This window comes from Pistacia vera, unplaced genomic scaffold, assembly GCF_008641045.1.
Source record: "Pistacia vera cultivar Batoury unplaced genomic scaffold, PisVer_v2 Contig522, whole genome shotgun sequence".
Lineage (NCBI taxonomy): Eukaryota > Viridiplantae > Streptophyta > Magnoliopsida > Sapindales > Anacardiaceae > Pistacia > Pistacia vera.
In genome coordinates this window covers 315107-336435 of record NW_022196360.1, presented here as the reverse complement: position 1 = coordinate 336435, position 21329 = coordinate 315107, and the positions used below count along the sequence as shown (strand labels likewise).

General features: G+C 35.0%; 1 pseudogene; it reads right to left on the bottom strand.

The window, feature by feature from the left end:
- Nucleotides 1–7306, bottom strand: part of LOC116106796 — a 29026-nt pseudogene extending 21720 nt beyond the window's left edge.
- Nucleotides 7307–21329: the final 14023 nt, after the last annotated feature.

The following is a 21329-nucleotide window of genomic DNA, read 5'->3' as shown; positions in this document are numbered from 1 at the left end:
GTGAAAATGAGAGCCTTTGATTCCTTTACCTTCGTGGGAAAGGGACTCCCAACGAGTCTAAGATACGGATCTTAGACGAATTCAGATGGTAATGGATCTCTTCGGTAAAATCCGGACTGTGCGAAATTGAAAATTTAGATTATGAAATTGCGAAACATAATTTTTTTGAATTGGATCCATACTTCCAATTGAATAAGTAAGGGATCCATGGATAAAGATAGAAAAGTCTATTTCGAATCGTAACTAAATCTTCAATTTTGGTTTTGTATAGTGTAGATTGAAGCAAAATAACTATTAAACGAAAACTTTGGTTTACTAGAGGCATCGACCTATTCATATTCTATTTTTTTAGCTCGGAAGAAACAAAATACTTTTCCTGAGGATTCTCTCAAATAGAAATAGAGAACGAAGAAACTAGAAAGATTGGTATTGTTAGAATCCCCTTCTTTTAGAGGGATCATCTAAAAAGCGAATTGTTTTGAATGGATTCAAACTAAAAAAGCTGACATAGATGTTATGGGTCGAATTTTTTTATTTCGTTCCTGTCTTATATCTGGGAATTTATCCATCTTCCATAAAGGAGCCGAATGAAACCAAAGTTTCATGTTCGGTTTGGAATTAGAGGCGTTAATAAAGATGACTGGACATTGACTCTAACCCCTAGCCTTCCAAGCTAACGATGCAGGTTCGATTCCCGGAGTCGTGGTTGTCAAATCGGGTATTGTATCATGTATCGAAAACCTAATTTTTTGAATCGTGTATCGCGTATCGTAGGATACGCCTTTTTTCAAAAAAATTAATAAAATAATCAAAATTTTAAAAAAATTAATATCATTCCCAAGATTAATTAAAGAATTTTGTGGTATTATTGGTTTTAAATTGGAGTAATGCTACATTTACATCACTCTTTTACACCATTTTCATTACATCATGAAAATTAGTCACAAAATTAAGAATTTATATTATTTTCTCTTAACCATTCATATCATTTCTAAGATCAATGATATCTCCACTTATATTATTATTATCATGTAAAATGGGTAACACGTATTCCTCTTCACTTTTTCTATGCAAAATGGGTAAATTTAGACAGGTTTTAGTGAATCGGGTTGGGTGACCCGGTTTCGACCCGAAATTTTTTTTGGGCCTTTGGCCCAATTTAATAAAGTCGTATCAATCTATATCAATATTTTTAAACATACGAACGGATACGTATTGTATCGTATCGTAAGATACATATCAACGTATCGAAAGGTTTAGGATACACTCTCTGATACGTATCGTTGGCGACCTGTATCGAATCGTATCGTATGATACGTATCGGGTATCGTAGGATACTAACAACCATGCCCGGAGTAAGTAGGCAACTTTGGGCTCCAAGTAGACCCTAGGTCCAATACGTGATCTTGGATCAATGGGCCTAGGCCCAGACAAGCTGATGATGAGGCCTAAACGAATCAATGCCTTTGTTGATTGGGCTCAAACAGTGAGCAATAGGGTAGGTGTACTGAGTGGCCCCAATATGCAAACTCTGTTGCGAGCCCAATTGATGTTGGGTCATGGCTCCGAGCTTTGTTGAAGGTATCTTTGTCTTTGGACCTATTGAGGCCGAGGACTTTTTTTTACCCTAACAATTCCCTAAATTAATTCCCCTATCCTCGCCCTGTAGAGACGGTTATCCATGGGTGCCCCACCTTGTGGGGTATTTTGCCACCCTAGAAATGCAACAGTTCACTATAGATGATTACAAAAGTTAATGCATCTATCTCATCATCTATTAAATATAATTAAGAATACACCTTAAAATCAATTATTCCATAAGTTAGAATATAAAGTTGTACCTTGGGTTAAGATACAAAATTGGGACATATAACATCATTGATTAATTATCATAAGAAATTCAATTTCATGATACTAAATTTTGGTATATTATCCTAAATCCAACATCCATAATATCACGGATTAGCCTTTAGGGTTTTTAAATTCTATTGCATTTAAAGCAAAAAGTAGTATAATCATGCAAAATTTCATTGCTAGTAGAATGGTTGTAGCCATCCATCTAGGTAACTAATTTCTACCCTATCATAAACTCTGTTTTAAAACCCAGACCGAACCATCCGGTCAGACCGGTTTGACCAGGAGTCGGCCTTTACTCCGGTCCGAGTTAACATAAAAACCGGGAATGTCATTGAACCCGCTTTGGACTGGTGGAACAGTACAAAACCACCAGTCCGACCGGTTCGGGGCTTAAAACGGTTTGCTATTTTTGGGTATCTAATCCTAAAAAATTCATATTCCTAATTCCTAAACCAATTCGCAGCACCGTTTCATTCTCCATTTCATTTGAATAAAAAAAATCAAATTGCATCTTCCATTTTCATCTTCTATTCTTCTTCACTTACTCTAAAATCTACAGTGTAAAGAACAAGAAGTAAGGGGAGGGGAAGGAAGAAGAAAGAGAAGATGAGACAAGAGAAAGAGTAAGGAAGAAAATTAGAAGAAAGAAAAGAGGAGATGAAGAGAAAGAGAAGGAAGAAGAAAGAGAAGAGGAGAGAAAAATTACAGTAGACAGACGCGAATATGTTAGAAGAAAGAAGAAAGTGACGGGGAGTGATGGGGAGAGAGAGAGAGAAAGAGAGAGAGAAGGAAAAAGAAAAAAGTGATGGGGAATGATGGCTTGACGGGGAAAGAGAAAAGAGGAGAAAGATGGAAGTGATGGGGAGCGAGAAAAAAATAATTAATAATAAAATCTGCATAGTGTATTTGCTTTATTTAAACTTACAGGGGCTTATACGTAATTTTTAGGGATGTATTTGCTAGTTTTTAAACTTATAATAATTAATGGAATTGTTTAAAGATGTGACTGCTATATACCGGTCAGACCGACCAGTTCAACCGGTTGGACCGGTCAACCTGTGAATCGACCCCTTGATCGAGTCAACGAGCGGTTCAGTTTTTAAAATAATGGTCATAAATCATTTATAAAAAACAAGAACAGTTTGAAGATACTTCTCATACTCGTTTACATTGTTATAAAACCCGACCTATTGAGAGATTCGGCAAAGTGTCAGGGTCACGGGTCAACCGGTGGTGTCAGTAATAATTTTTTTTTAAATAATTCTAAATTGTCCCTTAAATTTTAGTATATTACAAAAATACCCTTAAAATTTGTAAATTAATCCTTAAAAGTTTAATATATTAAAAAATCCAAAAAATTACATTAATTCCTAAAATTTTGAAATATTTCAAAAACACCCCTAAAAATTAAATTAGTCCTTATAAATTTGAAATATATCAAAAAATAAAAAACCTAGAACCTGAATCAGACTGAAGAGGCTGCCGGGTCTCAGTCGGACGGGCCAGTACGGTACAGGTTTTAAAGACACAGCTCGTTTAAACAAAGTTAGCTATAAATAAAGTCACTCTTTATCTTCAAATCTGACATAGAAGTTGTACGATTCTGCCTTAAAGGTATTGACACCTAAAGTAAAATATGTCACATTTATTAATCTTATGTTCTTCTGTCACAAGTCTCATCTTCAATACGAAAACCTACAAGTCTGAACAAACGCCATTATCGAACCCTCAAGTATTACGGACCTACCCCTGACCATAGCCACTTTTCTTAACAACATACCTAACTAGGTTCCCTTTTCTGAGTCATGTAACATGTGGGTTGTCAGAATCAAACTAGGGGCATTCATAAAAATATATAATAAGCGAAACATATACCCCGAAGCTATTTCCTCTGACCATTCATTATTATATTATAGGTGTTTAAAATTGGTCAAGTTTTCGAACTAAGAATAAGAGAACAAAATCACAATGAACTAGCTAGCTCTAGGACAGCTCTCGGCTTCGCTTAGCAGCAGCAACAACGCATTCATTAAATCCCACGAAGTCCACCCTTCTCCAATTCATGAACACCAGTATAGTAGTCCCATATATGAAGCAATATCATCTTTAAGCTGACCTGGATGCTTCCAGATTAGTCACCATTGATGCTGCTCCCAACACCTGCGGAAGAAAAAGTTTAGTTGGCCGTGCAAAATGAATTTGAAATAAATAATAATGCTGAAGCTTAAGAAAACAATTACATGAAATATGCAAGAAACTGAAAAATACATAAACCCAGAAATATAAGATTGAGAGAAAGCAATGAAAAATCACTTCATTTTCGCTAATACTCCAGTCTGAAGAGATAAGAGATGGTTCTAAGATATGGGAAAACTATTGAACACAATTGTTACAAGTTGCAGTGTAACTTCATTTTTTTCATCTAAAGAGGAATTGTGACAGTTCTCTATAGATAATTTCTTTCATGTAGATCTACTCCTATACTGGTGAGCATGGAAATGAAGCTTTGTATAATTCTTTACTTGTAAAAATTTCAGTACCCAACATCAGATAATGATAAAGCAAGTGTAATGGTGCAAAATTTCACTTGTAGACTCTACTCCAAAGTACAAATCTATTTCCACACCATAGCTCCCAACTCATTCCCATAATCTCCTTTAGTCAAAACCAATACTTACAACCACAAACCTAGATTACTTGTACTATGAGCATAACATTTACATTGCATTTATTCATTATCCGAAAACATTTTTAAAAATAAACTACATCTAAATTTGAGTTCTTTATCGATGTCTTATATCGAAACAAAATTTGATATATACCTGAAAATTGTTCTTTTCAAAACTATGGGAAACTAGAATAAGGACTTTGTTTCTTTGTCAACAAAATGTGTTATCTTAAAACTGTTTGTATCTCTAGTTCTCGCAAAACAGAATTATAGCCAAATTTAAATTAAACAAGCCCTAAATTCTTGCCACTTCCAAAACATATAGTAGTCTTTATTGCAACCAATATAATAATAACTAGGTGGTAGCGGTGTACGATGTATGTTTAGATGGATAAAGAAAGCCCATTCAAATACGAGGATTGGGTTTAACACTTGAAGAATGTTATCTCCTATTACATGGCTCATAAAACTAGTGAATGGAAGAAATAGGTATCATTAACTTACAGTTTGTGATGCTAGACCTAGTCAAGTTCTCGTGGTACACCTGCAGCCACTCCACCATCAGCTAGAGCTTCAATTGCCAAGAAAATATATGCTGGACCGCTGCCACTGAAAATTTATAATAAAAAAAATGTTTGATTAAAACAACTAGCCAACTCTATTTGTCCAGAAACAGATGCATTAATAGAGAAACATATAGTTAGGACTTATTCTTGCCCATGGACCCAGCAACCTCAGTATGGTAAATAATGAAACTAGTCCTCGTGGGCAATTATTGTATGAGAGAATATTCCAAGATACTGAGATTATAAAATGGGAGACCTATACCTCAAACCAGTGATTCCATCAAACGATTTCTCATCAGCCCGCCATACCTTCCGACTGATCCAACAGTTTAGAAATTAGTTCCCCATCCTCTTCTGTTGCAGCTCCTCCCAAGCTCATACTATACAATAAAGTGATTAGTTACCTTTAAATTTTCATGCAATATGCAAATTTAATGGAAAAAACATACTACAAAATGAACTAGATGAACCATAAATAAATGTAATTTGTCAAGGAATGAAGTCTTGGCAGTAATTAACGTGCCAACACATATCTCTAGTAATTTATCTGTTAGACAACAAATGCAATCTATTTTGCCAATGTGTAATTAGTTACTTAGCCCAGATGTTGGAGCTGAACTGCTAGTTCTTATTATCAGATCAATATTTTATCAACAATTCTACACGCAGCTCATGAGAAATTTTTAATAAAGGAAAATTCCCCTGTATGCTATTTGTTTTGATTACAAATTTGAACATTTAATAAAATGCACTCGCAATTCAGTAATTTTTCATTTAATATAATAGAATTATATGAGATAGCAGTCCAGGATTCTATTGCTGAGATAATAGGGCAACAAACAGTTAAATGTCAAGGTAGAGAGGAAAAACACACCTGTTGCTCCCTCACCAATGGCTGAAGGTGTGTTGGGCATCACCCTAATAAACCGCTGTGACCAGCCCATTCCTAACAAATGAGAAACTTATTTCAAAAAGCTAACATATTTATATTAAGAACCTCAACAGGCAATGGATGTCTGAAGCAGGCAGGAAGAACTAATTACAAAATCTGCAAACATATCTTGTAACCATAAAGTGCCAATATTGAACAGTTTCAAGCCAAATCACAGAATAAATATAAAGTTATACCATAAAACTTAAATTTCAAATGACTAATGAAGCAAACAAATTCAAAATAAATGTTCCTTTTCTGAAAAAGGGACTGATCGTAACTCCAACTATACTCCAAATGCAAGAATGTTTCCCGCTGCACCAACACAATCCTACTTCAACAAAAGTATATGATGATGAATAGGTTCTTTAAATTATAAACAATTTTTAGTGTTTGGATTTATATAATATATTCTTTTAGGGCTGTTAGACATTTGTTTTCAAATAACATTTCTTATATATATTTCCTTTCAATTGAACTTTAGAATATAAATTTAGAATCAAAGTAATAATTGCCCTACTGATTGCAATAGTTTAAGTCATGTATAACAGGTAAATGATTGATAAGCACAAACCTGAAGGTCCTTCAATTTTACTCCTGCAGCAACTGAAACCAAAAGCTTCTTCTCAGAAAGCATCGGCTTCAGTTGCAACACTACATCTTTTACTGCAACAACAACACCACAGAAAGTAAAGATCACAAATAAATATTAATGATTCTCGGAAATAAAAAGAAATAATCATCAGAAATCACATTACCTACTTGCGGTTTCACCGAGAAAATCACCACGTCACTGGCTCAACCACCTATTTATAATTCCTTAATTGAAATTACCAAATGAATAAACAAACACAAAAGGAAGAGACAAAGAAACAGCTAAACGTACGGCACTATTGTTAGAGCGTATGCCGACACCAAAGGATTCGAAAGCGATTCGGCGATTGGGATTAGAATGAACGGCAGTAGAGATACGTTGGGGAGGGAGCACACCCGATTGTACCACTCCTCTGGCAATACTCTCGGCCATTTTGCCTGCTCCGATGAAGCCCAGTTTGTAGGATTCAGGGGAGATTGGAATGGCCTCCATGTGTTTGAGATATTGTCTGACAGACTAAAGAAAACCAAAAAAAAACACCACCAATAATGCAGACAAGCTCGGCAGAAATGAAAATGAAGATGGCAAATGAAAGGATGATCTTATAGCTATAGGGATGGAGTTCTTCTTGTTTCGTAGTGTCACATGTCAAGGTCGACGCTCTGACTGTTTTCGCTTTTTTTAAAACCCACGCGGCTTCTAAATATTGGATATTGGAATTGGAATTTCAATTTATATTATTTTTTACGCGTGGCCAACTCCACCAATAGCAGGGCCGCGCTTGGCGTAGTTTTCGCATTTTAACTCTGATTAGAATAATTTAATAATATCTATTTACTCATTAACATATTGAAAAAAAAATTATTATTCTTTAAATCTTAAAAAGATTTATGCTATTATATTAACTATTTTTATATTTATTAATTTATATATTCAAGAGGGAGACAGAAAGTAAGACATGATGGCCTTTGGTTCTAGGATCTCTAAAGGTTAATTAAGATGTATACAAGTTGATTAAAACAAATTAAAAAAAAAAAAAAAAAAAAAAAGGTGAGACATGATGGATGCTATCATAAGGAACATAATAATAATGTTGTAATAGGTCCAAAGTGGCAAAGTCACCTAATTGGACCCAAATGGCTTGAGCCAATAGTTGATGTTATCAAGTATAGAATTGCTGCCAACTTTTTTAGGGAATAACAAGGTGATGTCACCTGCCTCAATATCGTTAATCACATACCAAATTATTTATTACTACTTTGGAATTTTTGACTAGCTATGTTAACCATCTCTTATAATCTTTTGTTTAAAATGAGTTTCTTTTAATTTATGGTATATAGGGGAATGGCCCCCATCAAAATCACAATATGTTCAAGTAATCTAAAGCTGGTATTTTTCTGAGTATTTTCAATCGCAACTTGAAATTCTAATTTGCAAAACATCATCTTGATTTCCTTCATCTTTTCAGCTTCACAAACAACATGGTACTTGATATTGATGTGTTTTGTTCTTCCATGGTGGATTGGATTTTCAGCAACGGAGATGGCTGATTTGTTATCACATAGAATTGAAGTGGCTTCCTTCTACTCTATTCCTAAATCTTTCATCAACTTCCTTATCCACAAAGCTCGGTTTGTGGCAACTGCTGCTGCAACATATTCAGCCTCTATTGTACTCTGAGCCATAATTTCTTGCTTTCTTGAACAGCAACAAAACACCCCAAACCCAAGAGCGAAACAAAAACTAGGGGTGTTTTTTATGATGTATGCACTTCCAGCCTAATCACTATCAACAAAACCTGTCAACTTCTCCTCTTCAACTCTTCTAAACCAAATACCTTGGTCCTTTTGTCCCTTTCAAGTATCTTAAAACTCTTTTTCTTGCTATGAAATGTTCTTCACTTGGTTCATGTATAAATCTAGATAAAGGGTTAGTGGAAAACATTATTTCTGGTCTTATTGCCATCAGGTACATTAAGCTCCTAACTAGAGTTCTATAATTTTTTCCATCATCCTTTACAAGCTTCAAATTCCATGGTAGGGGAGTTGTTGTAGGTTTACTATCCCCCATTTTAAATTTCTTCAAAATCCCTTGAGCATATTTCTTTTGGCATATGAAAATGCCATCCTCCTTATGACTTGCTTCAAAACCTAGGAATTAATTCATTTTCCCCGAGTCACTCATTTCAAATTCCTTCATCACACTTCTCTTTAAGTCTTCAATTTTCTTCTTAACATCTCCCGTAATCAGCAAATCATCAACATAAAGAGAAACGATCACAGTTCCTCCATCTTCCTTCACATACAATGTTGCATCATTTTGGCTCTTCCTAAAACCTTGAGCCACAAACCAGGAATCTATTATGTGGTACCAAGCCCTTGGTGCTTGTTTCAACCCATAAAGGGCTTTATGCAACTTGTAAACTTTCTCTTCACTTCCTTGTACCTCAAACCCTTCCAGTTGAGCAACATATATCTCCTCCTCAAGCTAGCCATTTAAAAACGCCGCTTAACATCCAAGTGTAGTATCTCCCACTTCCTTTAGGCAACCAACGCAATAATCAATCTAACCGTGTCTGCCACAGGTGCAAACATGTCAAAGTAATTTACTCCCGCCATTTGAGCATACCCTTTAACCACTAATCTAACCTTCAACTTTTGAATGGTTCCATCAGGATTCAACTCAGTTCTATAAACCCGTTTTACATCAATTATTTTCTTGCCTTCCGATGCATCTACAAGCTTCCATGTCTTATTCTTCTCTATCAAAGCAATCTCAGTTGCCATTGCATCTCTCCAGCCCTTAAGCCTACTTGATTTTTCATATGATGTTTATTCTAACACAACACTACTACACCTTTGATAAATTTCTTCAAGAGGCTTTGTACATCTCACGGCTACATCATCATCTTTATCATTTTCTACACTCTCGTCTATCAAGGAAGTTTCAACTTTATTTTCATCTCCAATCTTCCAATTCCAGGATGCTCTTTCATCAAATACAACATCCCTATTAACAGAAATGTTCTTCAAAATCGGGTCAAAGCAATAATGCTATATGCACTAACCAAACCATACTAACCCCTGTACTAACTGACGTGGCGGATGCCACCTCTCTTAATTGTCACATCAGTTTCCTCCAAAAACTAAAAAAAAAAATTCAAAATTTTAATTGCCTCCCCAAATGAATAAAAAATCTCTCAAAGTAGAAACATAAACCCACCAGCCGTGTATCCTCTACCACCACCAGCGTCACCCGCTGTCTTTCATCAGCACTCGTCATTTTCGTATGCCAAATTTATAAAAAAAATTGCTCCCAAATTAGAAACCCATAAGATTGAACCATCTTTTGCTTCACGGTATTATTTCTATAGCTTTAGAACATCATCTAAGAACAATATAGGAACTCGAGAGTCATGATAAAATGCTATAAATAAAATGTTGCACTTGTTAGCATGTGTTGCTTATGTTGTCGTTTGACAATTGCTAGACTATTTCATTGCAAAACTGTTTATTTGTCTATTTGTTTCTTTTTATTGTAGGTTGTGCTTTTTTAAATATGAGACAAAAGAACAAGCCCTTAGGCCTTGTGGTTGAGATTTTATCTCAAAAAATCGACCTCTTGGTTACCTATTGCTATCATTATTTTCTGCAATGTTCATGTTCAAATATACATTTTTCGCTTTCCTTATTGCATGATTTTATTAATGAATTAATATTAATTGTTTTTGAACTTATTTACATAATTGATGTACCTTTACAATGTATATAGATTATTGGTAATGTATACACAATTGAAATGACCTTCTTTCATCATGCAGGTTGGTTCAGCGAACCATCGCATCCAAAAACGAAAAGCTTTTTTTAACTTGGTCTTGGTGTTGCATCAAAGTACCAAAGATGGAAGAGTGTAGTAAAAAAAAATCCAGACAACTCTTCTTCTCATTTCAATGTTGTGGAGGTAATATTTTGTTTGTAATCGCTTTTTATTCATTAATATGATTTTTAATTTTTTATGGTATTGTTTCTATCTTTTTTGTTGTATTATTTTATTTTAATTATGGCTATTATAATATCAATAAATTAGGATAATCATTTTGAAGAAATAAAAGATACAAAAAATGCAGAGGAGGAATGGGAGCCTAAGCTTGGAATGGTTTTTGATTCACTTGATAATCTTGTCCAGCACTACAAAAGCTATGGGAATAAAATGGCTTTTGAAGTTATTATACAATCTTCAAAGAAAGGATGTGATGGAAAGGTGAAAAACGTGACACTAGCTTGTTCTTGTATTGGGAAGTCATGCAGTAACTCTGTAAATGCTTTTAAAATGCATCCAGTGACAAAAACCGATTGTAAGGCTTGAATTGGTGCAGCTTTATGTTCTAATGGCAAATGGAAAATATGTTCAGTTGTGTTTGATCATAACCATGAACTCAGTAGTCTTTCCAAAAGTAGATATTTTAGAAGCAATCGAATTATACAACTGTACGTAAAAAGAAAGCTTGAAGTGAATGATAGAGCTAGGATTAGGCCAAATAAAAATTTCAATTCCTTGTTAGTTGAAGCAGGCAGTGCTAAGAATTTTCCTTTCTTATAGAAAGATTGTAGGAACTACATTGAAAAAGTTAGGAGGTTACAACTTGGTGTTGGAGATGCTTCTACAATCCAAAAATATTTTTTGAAAATGCAAAATGAGAATTCTAATTTCTTCTACATAATGGATTTAGATGAAGAAGGTCGGTTAAAGAATGTTTTATGGGAGGATGCAAGAAGTAGGGCTACATTTAAAGAGTTCGATGATGTTGTGACATTCGACACTACATATTTGACCAACAAGTATGATATGTCGTTTGGTGCTTTTGTTGGTGTTGATCATCATGGTCATTTGATACTGTTAGGTTGTGGGTTAATCTCCAACGAGGACACAAAGACATTTGTATGGCTTTTTCAATCTTGGCTTGCATGTATGTTGAATTGTGCTCCTAAGGCAATAATCACTGATCAAGATAAGGTAATGTAAAATGCAATCAAGATTGTGTTCCCTGGTACACGACATAGATGGTGTTTGTGGCATATAATGAAGAAATTGCCTAAAAAATTTAGAGGTTATAGTCAATATGAACAGATTAAGTTTTCTTTGCAAAAGGTCATGTATGATTCATTGACATGTGAGAAGTTTGAAGAACATTGGAATAGGTACATTGATAGATACAACATTCACGACAATGATTGATTGCTTGGATTGTACAATGAAAGATGATGTTGGGTGCTGGCTTTTGTAAGAGATGCTTTTTGGGTAGGTATGTCTACTACTCAACGCAGTAAAAGTATGCATGCATTCTTTAATGGATATGTTAATTCAAAAACCACTTTAAAATGTTTTGTGGAACAATATGAGAATTCATTGCATGATAAAGTGAAAAAAGAAAGGGAGGCTGATTTTAAATCTTTCAAATCATGGATCCCTTGCATAACCACTTATGTTATTGAGAAACAATTTCAAGATGCATATACCACTACAAAATTCAAAGAGTTTCAACAAGAGCTAGCTGCCAAGGTCTATTGTGATTTATCTTCTTTCAAAAAGATTGGTTCCTATATGGAATTTATAATAGAAGAAGATGTTTTGGTTGGAGAGATTCACCGTCGTGTTCCCTTTGTGGTTTGCTTTGATGAAGCAACTTGTGGTGTTTGTTGCAATCATCAATTTTTTTAGTTTAGAGGAATTTTATGTTGACATGCAATTGTGGTGTTGATTCGTAAGCAAATTTCTCATGTACAAGAAAAGTACATGTTAAGATGGTGGAGGAAAAATATAAACAGATATCATACCAAGGTTAAAATAAGTTATAATAGTTAGAGCACCAATCTTAACGAACAATGATTTGATGAGTTGTCTAATTTATTTAGTGCTGTAGCAGATTTGGCATCAAGTAATGAGGATGATTGTAATATGGTGAAAGAAATGATCAATGATATCAAGAACAAATTGATGTCAACTAAAAGTGTCGGGATTGATAAAATACTAAACAAGTCAGGTAATAGTAGAATGATTTGTGAAGGTGGTGACGATACTTTCAAAGAAGGGAGTAGTAATATTCTTACTCTACGGGTTGTTTGCAACAAACGTTGTCTCCTATTCAAAAGAAAGCAATCGAAGGTTGAAAAAATTATTCGTAAAGTAAAAGGGAAGAAATTGCGACAGTAAGAAGTTGCTATGAGTTCAAATCCTAGTCTCAGACTTGGATTTAATTAAGCAACTCAAGTAAGTAATTCATTTATGTTTCTTTCTCTAAGTTGATGTTTACATGTGAATTGTAGAATTGTATGCAGCCAAGATTGTTATTTTAGAATAACATGTACTATATATATGGAATGTAGTTACTATTAAATAAGATTTTAGATAATATTGTTTCTTGGTTCTCTATTTTACTTTCTTTTTAGCTTTTGCTTTTGTTTTCAAAATTTCTAAGTCTACTAATGTGGTTGAGTTCTTGTTGTATGTTGCACAGGGATCAAAAGAACTTGAGTTTCAGGAAGTTGGATGCTCATGGTCATCAGCTAAAAGGCAGCAGCTCTAGGTGCTTACGGTTCTTTAGTTTTCTTATAAAAATCATGTATCAAAATGATTGTGTATGTATTTAACTTCTTGTGTGTGGTTTCATTACTACTTGCCATATTTTTGCTCCCTTGTGGCAGGTTAAGATTAGTGCCTGCATATGCTAGTGATGTGAATGAGTTGCTCATGGGTGGTGCATTGATAAATGATGCAAATCTTGGTTTTGGAGCACTAGAATTAACTTTCTAATATTGTATTAAGATTTTTTTTTTTTTTTTTTTTTTGTGGCAGGTCTCCAACATTCAGCATTAATTTCAGGGGAGACTATTGGGTTGGTGCAGGATTTTTTGGTGCTACACTTTGTTTTTGTTCTTTGTAGTATTGGAAATTTATAGATTTTTGGAGTTTTAGCTTCTTGCACTCTCTAGGACAATTTTACAGTTAGTGTAATTTTTTGTGTGTTGGATCTGCTCTTGAGGTGTTTTGGTGCTAGATCTATAGTTTTTGGCTATTTGAGTATGTTGATTGTTGTTGTGTGGTGGATGGTGTTGGTGCATGGCTAAACAAAGGATTCTAGAAAGCTTTGTTTGGAGATGCAACAGCAAAAAACTGCATTTTTACAGTTCCCAGAAGTATGTTTGGAGCTATGTAGTGTTTTGTTAAGAAGCTTAGCTGTTTGTGCAGTGTGTTCTGGAGTTGCAACTTCAACGCTACATTTTTTTGGCCATCAGTGCAGTGTTTTTGAGGCTTGACGTGATGATTAGGCCTATTATTTTTAAAGTGTCCCTGAGAGTTTGGCTGGTTGTACAGTTTTATTGTACAAAACCCTGTGCATACTCTTTGTATAGATGATCTTACAGTTTTTTTGCGATATGTAAATATTAATCCATATTTGGAAGAAGCAACAAAATTATCAGGGTAGTACAGGCATCCTGCTTCAATATTGGCTTCAATGTTTGTATTACTTTACCAAATTGTGAAGTTTTTTTCAGGATCTAGAAATCAACCTATATGATAACAATTAACTTTGTTTTTTTATCTCAACTTAGCCAGGACAATATATGTATATACACATAATTATATTCATAATAAGTTACTTTTTTTTTTTTTTTTCTTTTGGGTAAACCCAATAATTTTATAAAAGAATTACAACCTAGGAAAGGGGACTCCCCTTTAGAACCAAGAACCTTGGGCATTCCCAAGGGGAAAAACTACAAAAGCGAGGACAACCAAGGAAAGGCAATCCTTATACACAAGAGACCAAAGCAACCAAGGGCACCCAAATGTCAACCCCTAAAAGGCCTTTACAAAAAGGATTAGCAAACCAAACCAAACAAAAAAACAGGCCAAGCTTCAAAACTAGCAATCCACATTGTACAAGCTAGAAGGAAATCTCGAAAACAAAAAACACACAAACAACATGAACTACAAGCTGTAACAGACACCCGAAGACTGCACACAATACTAAAGGGAAAGAACAATTACGGTAGCTTCAAAAACTGCACACATGCACAAGCTACACTAGCTGCAAAATCTCCCAGACGGAGCAAATAGAAACTACAAAAACTGATGCATCTTCGACCAAGCTAAAGCATTCCCTCGGCAACAACACAATTGCAGCATAATCCTACAAAATACTGCATTACCCGCCACAAATCTTGTAACCAATAACCAAAAGCTGCACAAACTGTAGAAAACTCCCATCAACAAACACACACTCGACAGCCTATACAAACTACAACAACCTTCTAGAAATTGTACACACTGCAAAAAGCATCAAGCTAAAAAACCTGGACAAACTACCCGGAATGCAGCAATCTCCTGGAACCTACAAAAAAATACAAAAACTGCAAAAATGCAGATTCTACAGTAGCAAAACAACTACCTGCATAAAATAGTTACCAAAAGACAAGCAAATAATTCCATACACCCAAAGTTAAAAACAAAATAGAAAAGGCAAACATTTGGCACAAAATACCTACTCTCAAAGTTCAGCAGTATTAAAACTAAAATGTCAACATACAAGAACCAAACCAATCAAACAAAGTTAAATGCAATTATGAATTGGACTGAGCTTCTATCTGGGATTTATAAACCATTCTAAAGCTCTCCTATAATCCTAAATATTTAGGACTATGAAAATCCACAAACAAGTTAAAAAAACTCCATGGTTAATCACATATAGCACCAACCATGAGCATTCACCAACAATACCAAATCCATAGATGCTTCCTCAACTGCAGAGCTAAGGGCCTTGAAATGGGCAGCTTCTGGAATCCTAATCAACGAGCAAATAACAAGCATCATCATTTAGAAAACCGGCGTGAATCATGCAAATAAACACTCATTTCTTTGATGAATCAATCTGTTTAAAAAATAAATAGATTTAAAAAAAAAAAAAAAAAAAAAAAAAAAAAAAAAAAAAAAAAAACCCTAACAGCTAATTGAAACTAAAAATCAAACTGAAAAGATAATAGTCTTACCTGTGCCTTTGATTCTTAGCTAGCGAAATGTGGCGGCTTTTGGCGAGGTGCGAAAACGATAGCTAGGGTTTGGTTTGTACTTTTTCAGTGTCTGGCGAGGCAAGGCATGGCGTGGCGTGGTGGCATCTGGCAAGGCGTGGAAACAACGATTCCAGTTGGTTTGGCGAGATGTGGAGACTTCTGGCGAGGCGTCTTATGGCGAGGCATGGAAACGACGGATAGTCTCTGGTTTGTAGGCATCTAGTGAGGCGTCTTGGCACCTAGCGAGGCATGGCGCGGCACGACGGCGTTTGGCGAGACATGGAAAAGATGATTTGGGTTTGGTTTGTCGACGTCTGGTGAGGCGTTGTGGCGTGTAATGAAATTGGGATGAGATCAGCTAAGAAATTTTTGAGAATTTGATTGTGAGATGAGAGGTAGAGAATAAGGGGAAAAATTGTATAGTGTTTGCATTTTAGAGAATGAATTTGATTTAAGGAGTCGATTTAGGGGAAGTGGAATTTGAAGATAAACAAATATATAGTTTTTAAGAAAACTAATATGGCAATTAGGTGATGTGGCAGATGAGGTGGCATCTGCCACGTCAGTTAGTACTGGGGTTAGTATTATTTGGTCATGCAGATAGCATTACTCCGAGTCAAAGACTCGATAGCCTTTAGCTTGGCTGTTATACCCGATAAAACAACTTTTTTTGCCTTCTCACATCTGGTATATTCACAAAACACACACTATTGAACATTCTTGTATGTTTTAGTGTTGGCTTCAACCCATTTCAAACTTCATACAAAGTCATTTACATCGCAGCCTTGGTTGCTAATCTATTCAACAAATACACTGCAATACTTGAGGCTTCAGCCCATAATTCTTTAAGCATTTTCTTCTCTGCCAGCAAACTTTTTGTTGTCTCCATTACAGTTTCCATTCTTCTTTTTAGCCACTCCATTTTGTTATGGACAGTAGCGTACCGTAAATTGATGTTGGACACCATAATCTGCACAAAACAAATCGAACTCAATAGAGGAATACTCTTTGCCATTGTTAGTTCTCAAACTCCTCAAAGGCACTCCACTTTGAGTTTCTACCATTTTCTTAAAATTCTTGAACACTCTAAACACATCAGACTTCAATTTCAAGAAATCTATCCATACCATTCTTGTTGCATCATCAATAAACAAAAGGAAGTGTCTACTTTCATTTAGGGAAGGTGTCTTCATTAGTCCACACAAATTTGAATGAACCAATTGCAATTTCCCCTTGGCTCTCCATGTTGACAACCTAGGAAAAGGCAATCTATGTTGCTTTCCTAATTGACAACTCTCACAAACTCCATCAACAACATCTATGGTAGGTAAGTCAACCACCGTTTTCTTCTCTTCAGCCAATTAATGGAATTGAGGTTGTAGTGTCCCAACCTCTTATGCCACAGCCATGATTCATTTTCAATACTACTACTCAAGGCATAAATCTCACTAGAATTCCAATTCACCACAAAATTTATATTCTTCATAGGCACACAGATGAACTCCACACCATTGGAGTCTTTAATTTTATATACATCATTAATAAATTCCAGCACATATCCTTTTTGCATTGACCAACACCATTGGAGTCTTTAATTTTATATACATCATTAATAAATTCCAGCACATATCCTTTTTGCATTGACCAACACTTAATAAATTCTTATCTAAATTAGGTACTAAAAGGACATCAGATATCAATTTTGTACCTTTGGTTGTTGGAACAATAATAGTGTCTTTGCCTTTGGTTGGAACTCTGTCTCCATTTCCTAATCTCACCATCCCTTTCATATCATTCAAGTTAGTGAATAACTCTAATTTGCTAGTCAAGTGCTAGGTACATCCACTATCAATAAATCAAAAATCATTTTGATCCTTAGTATTCGCTAACAAGGCAGTGAACAAATACTCCTCATTCTCGCCATCCTCAGCAATGTTTGCTTGTTGTTGTTGCTAGACAGGTTGTTAGTGTGTTTGATGATTCTTCTTGCGGTAGCAATCCTTCTCAAAATGGCCCAGATGATTGTAATACCAATATGTTTTTGGTGATGTTTTCTTCTTGTACCCACACTCAACTTCCGAATGATGATGTTTCTTGCAACGATTATAATAGTAATGACCTCTTCCTTTCTTCTTGGTATCAAATTTGCCTTTCCTAGAAGTAAATCCAAGCTTACTTCCATCTCTCTGAATGTTAGGCAAAATTACCGCCTTTGACTGTAAAGCAGCCTCCAAACCACTTTCACCTCTCATCTTCCTTCTCTGTTCTTGTGCTTCAAGAGCACTCATCAATTCTGCCACTGTCACGGGCTTAACGTCCCTTGAATCCTCAAGCAATGAAATTTTGGATTCAAACTTCTCTAGCACACTCACCATAACTTTCTCCACTATCCTCACTTCGGAAAGATCTTCTCCTAAGATACTTATCTCATTTACAACCTTCATCAATTTGTCTAAATACTGTGAAACACTCTCTGTCTCCTCCATCCTCAAATTTTCAAGCTACCTTTTCAAAGTAATTATCTTCATGTTCCTTGTCTTCTCAAAACCTCTATATTACACTTTCAATATATCCCAAACTTCCTTGGCAATAGTGCAAGCCACAATCTTCACAAAGATTAGATCAGCAACAGTTGAATGTAGATATGAAAGAGCCCTTGCCCTTTTCTTACTCTCTACTTTATACAACGACAACTGAGCAACTATTGGATCCTTAGGCTCTTCAGGAAATTCTCCTCCTATTTTGGAGACTTCCCATAAATCCACAGCTTGCAAAAATCCCTTCATCTTCACCACCCATATGTGGTAAAGAACTCTTGTAAAGACAGGAACTGGAGGCAACAATGTACTTGATGATGCCATTACACAACCCAAGCTTTTCTATGATTTCTTTCGCTACTTCACATATCCCTGATTAACACTCCACTCTGATATCAATTGTTGGAATTGAAAGCAAAAATAAACAAAGTATGCACAAAAGACAGATGAACCTGTTCATTAAAAAAGAGTTTTATTCAATATGAAATACATCAAAGTCACACTATTTAATTCAATGTTACGTACTTATATAGTTTATTTTGGAGTTTAGATACTAATACATAACTGAACAACAGTTTAGAATTACTAGGAAGTTATAACTTCTTCAACGGTTGTCCAAAAAAAAACTGAATTAAAAGTCACACAACGCACACTGTGAGACACTTTTTTTGTCACTGGCAACAAACTTTTGGTTTGCTACAACGGTCATTCTCTGATCTATTTTAGAGAACATCATCGCGCTCGCTGTGGTAGCCTTTTTCCATCACAGCAGTGTGCGCTTCTCCAACCAAAATGGTTCATCTTTTAACAAAAAATATTGCTTGTTACTGTTATAGATCCAACATGTATTGAAAGAATACATTGATGTTGGATCTATAACAGTAAAAAGAAAATAATTGGTGAATTGACTCTGGATGTACCACTCATATTTCTAATACTATGTAGGGATTCCTTATGATCCAAACCATAAACGACAATGAAAGATTTGTATACATGAGAAATCGGGTCAAAGCACAAGTAGAAGCCATTGGAACCTATCATTTAATTTTAAGTATTGGAGATCATTTAGATTTGTTTAACTCTTTATGTATTAGAGTTATCCCGTAATTTAATATCTTTATCTAAACTTGATTTAGAAGGATATTCTTTTAAATTTTGGAATGGATATTTCAGGTTATTTAAATATAATTGTTTAATTGGTTCTGGTGCGCTTTGTGATAGATTATATAAACTACAGCTTTATAGTTTGTTTGCTGAGATATTGTTGACCCTACATTATAGTATAGGAACAAAGCGTGCTTTTATGGATGAGAAATCTGCTTATTTAAGGCATAAACGTTTAGGCCATATATCAAAAGAAAGAATGCAAAAGATTAGTAAAGAATGGAGTTTTATCTAATTTGGATTTTACTGATTTTGGCATTTGCGTGGATTACATTAAAGGAAAACGAACCACATCCACAGTTCATAAAGTAGGCACTAGAAGCACGGGACTCCTTAAACTAATACACACTTATATATGTGGTCTTTTAACGTACCTTTTTTTAGTGGAGAAAAATATTTCATCACTTTTATAGATGACTTTTCATGTTATGGATATGTCTATTTATTGCGTAAAAAATCTCAATCTGTTAATATCCTAGAGATATTCATTACTGAAGTTGAGAGGCAATTAGATAGAAAGGTGAAAGTAGTACGATCTGATAGAGGTGGTGAATATTATGATGAATACAATGATCTGGATAATGTCCAAGTCCATTTGACAAATTCCTAGAAAGTTGAGGCATATGTGCTTAATACGCAATGTCAGGAACACCACAACAGAGTGGTATTGCAGAAAGGCGTAATCGTACATTAATAGATATGGTTAGAAGTATGTTGAGTAACTCCTCATTACCTTCATCATTGTGATATATGCATCAAAGATTGTTGTATATTTATTAAATAGAGTTCCTAGTAAGGTAGTTCCAAAGACTCCTTTTGATCTGTGGACAGAAAGGAAGCCCATTTTGAGGAATCTACATGTTTGGGGTCACCCGACAAAAGTCAAGATTTATAATCCACATGAAAAGAAACTCAAGAACAATCAGTGGATTTTTTATTGGTTATCTAGAAAAATCTAAAGGGTATTGTTTTTACTGTCCTAGCCATAGTATGAGAATAGTTGAAACTGAAAATGTGAGATTCATTGAGAATGGTGAAACCAGTGTGAGTGTTAGACCACGTAAAGTTGATATTCAAGAAGTTAGGGTACAAGTCCCTGTGCCTATGACTTCTACTGAGGTTGTGGTTCATGTAGTTGTCAAACGTTCAAATAACAATCAAGAACAACAAATAATTGAGCAAACACTTCCTAATAATGTAATAGTCAATGAACATGTAATGGATGAGCCACATGAAGTAGTAAATGAATGACAAGAAGTGACATTAAGAAAATCTCAAAGACAAAAGAGATATGTCATTATTAATGATTATGTGGTTTGTCTTCAAGAGTCAGAATTTGACTTGGGAATGGAAGCAGGTCCAATTTCAGTTTCTCAAGCCCTTCAAAGTGATAATTTTGCAAAGTGGTTAGATGTCATGAAAGAAGAGTTAAAATCAATGGAATACAATGAAGTCTAGGATCTAGTAGTATTGCCTGAAGGCTATAGAACAGTCGGGTGTAAATGGATCTTTAAGACCAATGCAACTCTAATGGCAATATTGAATGGTACAAGGCCAAACTTGTTGCCAAAGGTTTTACTCAGAAAGATGGTGTTGATTACAATGAGACTTTTTCCCCGGTTTCCTCCAAGAACTCGTTTAGAATTATTATGGCAATGGTAGCTCATTATGATCTGGAGCTTCATCAAATAGATGTGAAAACTGTCATTTTGAATGGGAATTTAGAAGAAGAATTGTACATGAAACAACCTAATGGTTTTCCAATTAAAAGAAAGGAACACATGGTGTATAAATTAAAGAAATCAATATACGGACTTAAACAAGCTTCCAGGCAATGGTATCTCAAGTTCAATAATACCAATACCAATACCACTTTCGGATTTAAGGAAAACACTGTTGATTGGTGTATATATCTAAAGGTCAGTGGGAGTGCATTTGTAATTCTA